The sequence below is a fragment of the Galeopterus variegatus genome, unplaced genomic scaffold (assembly GCF_000696425.1).
Source record: "Galeopterus variegatus unplaced genomic scaffold, G_variegatus-3.0.2 Scaffold945, whole genome shotgun sequence".
NCBI lineage: Eukaryota > Metazoa > Chordata > Mammalia > Dermoptera > Cynocephalidae > Galeopterus > Galeopterus variegatus.
In genome coordinates, this window is record NW_007727056.1 from 80,514 (window position 1) to 85,325 (window position 4,812).

Sequence of the window (4,812 nt, forward strand, 5' to 3'; positions counted from 1 at the left end):
TGTGGGATTCTCTTGTACATGTGAATTGCGAAATGTTTTTTAAGCTGCAAATTTTTTTTTTTGTTTTTTTGTTTTTTGTCTTTTGTCTTTTTCCGTGTCCGGCAACAGATCGCAACCCTCAGTGTTGCCCCCGTACCGGACCGGGGACCGGCAACGGGATCGCAACCCTCGGTGTTGCCCCCGCGCCTCGCTCAGCCAGTGAGCGGGAACCGGTCTGTATGTGGGATCCGAACCCTCGGGCGGGAGCGCCGACGCGCTTTGCAAGCGGCGCACTTATCCAGTGCGCCACCGGGCCGGCCCCAAGCTGCAAATTTTAAGTAGACATTTCTCTCTCTCTCAAGCATACACCCTAAGAAAAGGCTGTTACTCAGAAAAAATGCCAGTGCAACTCTATTTATCAGGTTGTTTACTTTAGAGCAGTAAATAGCTCTACCCTACCCTAATGTGAGGGTGTGATAACCTGAGAAATTCTTAACAAATTCTGTTACATTTGATATAATTTCTTTAAATTATTTTGGCATATGTTAATTAGTTTTAGCATACACCCTGGGGAAGGTTGATTAACATTTGAAGTAATCTAATCAGAAATATACCCTCCAGGGGCTGTTAGCATTTGAAAAACTCTAGTCACTTAATAGACTGCTACCACAAAAGCTTTATCTGTAGCTCAACACTGGAGACTTTGCAACTATTTTCAATGGTCAAATTAGTGATAATAAAGAAATGTGGATTGGCCCAAATATTGTAGGGCACTCCAGCCCCCCTCCCATGAACAGTGTATAAGAATCTGACAATCTAGAATTCCTAACTCATTCTATATATGTAGAAGTCAAAATGACAAATGGGTCACCTGACCAAATCTGCAGGAAAACTGTTGGATTCACTTCCAAAAATCTTTTAGGTAGGATACTGCTGGGTTGCCTAAAAGGGACAGAGTTGGGACTTTTTCAAGCTTACAGGACAGGTTGGATAACTGTTCTGGTACCAGCTTAATTATAAACATGCATGACGCAGTACTTGGTCTAAGATCTGATTTACTGCCTTGTGAGGTTGGGAGGAGGAAACCTACAGCCTCCACACACCTCTATCTACTAAAGGCTACTAAAACAACCTAATAGTTGGGAGTGCCCGAAGTGGCAAAGGCCAGCTTACAATTTTCTTTAATGGAGGAAATCGAAATACTCTTATAGGCATAACAAGATTAATCCAGTCATAGTCTATAGTCGAATAAGTTTGCAAATAGCGTTTTCTAGTCTAACAGGGATGAGAATCCATTGTTGTACTGTAAGGTCTGTGAATGATCCAAGGAAGAGGAAGGATCTTGTCAGTCAAGCACAGGAGCAAGAGAAATTTCTACTTCACACCCTTCCTATTCTTCTGGCTTTCTACCAAAGCTGGTTTTCTTTCCAGCTGTCTATTATATGAATGTGACCATCCCTGGGGGTTCAATAAAGATGAAACAAAGAAAGCAATGATTATATCAAAAAACTAAGTTGAGGAAGTGATGATAGAGAGAAGTCTGTGCCCACTAAAGTTGAACCAACTGGGATGGAGAGTTTTAATTATTTGGTTGGTTGTTTTTGTACCTATGGTAAATCTAATGAATATGAGAGTCTTTCTGAGCATTTGGAGGTCAAAAACTAAGTAAAAAATGAGCATATGCACTTGCTTTCATCTTAATAAACATTTTTTATGGTTTTCTTCCACATACCCTCTAATACCTCTGCTTTAAAAAATGTCAGGAAAACTACATTCCGTAAAACCACTCCTCAAAAGCAGATTTGAAAGAAGGAACAGCTGACTGATGATCAGCATGACCTATAATGTGTGGTGTGAGTGTGAGCCTGCCTGGCCCCACGGGCTCCTGGAAAGAGGATAACACAGGAGGCTGGTCCTAGTCAGTGAGATGATTCATGTGAGGTACTTGCCCTAGAACCCAGTCCATACTACACACTCAATAATGTTAGCTGTTAGTAATTTGTAAAACAAGCATAACCACTGCTTATGGCAACACACATTTTCAATTCTAGCCTAAAGCTTAAAAGCGTAAGATCCAGATATCAAGCTTTCCACATGACAAATGTTTATTAAAGAAACACCTCCCACTTGCAGTTGGCTATACTCAAATTAGGTCAAAATGAAATTTTCATGTTGCCACTTGGTTCTCCTTGGGGACACTATGATATTCTAAATCATAGTGGCAAGGGCTCTGGAAGTTTAGGTTCAACATGCAATAATAATAGAGTCGTAGGCACTTAATCAGTTTGAAGAGAACTTACAGTTCCTCAACTTCCCACCTATTATTATCTTGTTTAACTCTCACCACAATTCTGAGAGGTTGGCAGGGAAGATATTATAATCTCTGCTGTATGGATAGGGCAACTGATACTTCAGACAGGTTAAGTGACTTGTCTAAGTTTTCAGAGGCTAGAAAGGAAGGAATCTAGCAGTAGAACCTGTTCTTTTCTTGGTAAAATGCTCTATCCTCTGCACCCCAGAAAATAAGAGGCTCAAAGAAAGGTTCCACTGTATACAAAGAATAGCACCAGACAATAAGCACCGTGTAGGGAAACACGGAACAATGAAAAACCAAATAGTGAATTTTAGACTACTATGAAAGACGACTTGGGAAATCATTCTCAATAGAAGGATGAAGAAATGTCCTGTCCTGTCCTTATGAGTAAACAAGGCCACAGAAAATTAATGAGGAAACTAGTTCATTTAGTTTGCAACTGATTTTTTTTTAGTATCTATTATATGCATGTTACAGGAAAGCATAGCATAGGTAAGAATTTTATATTATGTGCTCCAAAAGAACATGGACTTCTTCAAATTTAGAACATATAAGAAGGCCAGAGAGAGGGGAAGCCTCACAGAAGAGATAATAAGAGATTCTTATCCCATTACATCAGACCAATCCTAGGTGGTGTAGATGCTTCACTTTAGTGTGGTGTGCAAGAATCCGGTGATATGCTATTATAGCAACAATGCACACTCCTCGAGCTTGGGGTTCCCACAAAATATGCAGAAAAGACTGTATTTAAGGTGAGCATGCACCACCATCCACACCAGCCCCTTGAAATGCAATGCTGCAACCTGAAGAGGATAAGCACTCTGGGGATTTACTTCTGTTTCGGTGTGTTTTAGTAAATCAGTTAGGGGAAGAGTATCTAATATCAGCTGTGGACTATAGCCCTAAACCTTACTCGCTGACCTTTAAGAGTCTAACTTCCAAATTTAAATGGCATCATTAAGTAGTCTAGGCTACAAATTTAGAGACCGGCAGGCTAATTTTGTACGGCATTTTTTTGGTTGAGGCGGCTGTTTGATTAAACCCTTTTATAACTCATATTTAGCTCATTTTTAAAAGAGAACAGACGGGAAGCACCAGGAGAAGTTTTTATAGAGCTTATGTGACCCATGTAAAGAGCAAACAGCTATAAAATCTACCAGTTTGTTAAAGAAATATCATAGCTGGCAGAAAGGCAAAAGGGGTATTGAACTAGCTGGCTGCGAGAGAAGAGTCTACAACCTGAAATTTCTTTTCCATAACTACACTGAGAATGTTAAAAGGTAGAGAGTGGGTTCCTCATTTTAGGGAGGGCTGAGGATAAGCCAAAGGGCTCCTGAGACTCGGTGCTTCCAAATCCCTTTCTCTGGTTCAAATAAAGACATCTCTACTCCCCACCCTGTCCATGGTGTACTTTTGTGAAGCTAATTAAACAACCTGCTTCCCAGCAGGACCCTAGAAACCATCCTCAATGTGTAAGACATTTTCAAAACTTCCTAAAGGAGGTGATGCGTCACCATGTCATCTCTGTAACATCCAGAATTGATGAGGCACTCCCCCGTCAAGCAGAGCTCTGACAACAGTCAACTTCCTGTTGGAAAACGACTGCAAGGATTCCTCTACCTTCAGTTACACTAACTCACCGATGGCATTCCAAGTAATAAAGCTGAATACCTTCTTTGCTGCAAAGGGCAGTTGACTCTCATTCTGAGGTAGCACAGTGATACAGCAATAAAGGGTCATTGGAATTTACTCTTTGATCCTATATAGCTATAGCCTTTAAAATGGCTAATTACCTAGCTAAAGCATGGAGTTGGAATTTAAGTATCCTTTCTCCTAAAACGGTTGGTCACCCAAGTAATGGGGGGGAGAGTATATTACTGCTATAGAACAACCTGGATAATGTGTCCGATAAAATGTGGCAGCCAAAAAAAGAGAACAAACACACAAATAAGAACTAGAGCCAGCACAACATAACTCAAAGTATCTTTGGTATCTCATCAGAAATCTATGTTAATATTCTCTTCTCCAGGCTTAGGTTGTAAATGTGTACTATTTAGTTTAGTTCTTATGCCACTCTTTCCTAATATGGGACAAGTCGGTAGTGTTTTTAATACATGTGACACACCTCTAATCTTCCAGAACACACAGTAAAACAACACTTTTTCTTAAGATGTGGAGGGAGCATGATGGATGTTTACACGTGTACCTGTGATCCCGTCTCTGCTCACCCCACTGTAATTACTACCATCAAATCTTCCAGAACACACAGTAAAACAACACTTTTTCTTAAGATGTGGAGGGAGCATGATAGATGTTTACACGTGTACCTGTGATCCCGTCTCTGCTCACCCCACTGTAATTACTACCATCAATATCAATGATGGAAATTTGGCAAAGGGAGATGAATAAACTCAAGACAGATATTTGCAGACACCAAAGTGTTGCAGGATCCCCTAGTAGATATGTAACTATATGGGCTGGCCCGGTGGCGCACTGCTACAGTGCGCCGCTTGGGAGTG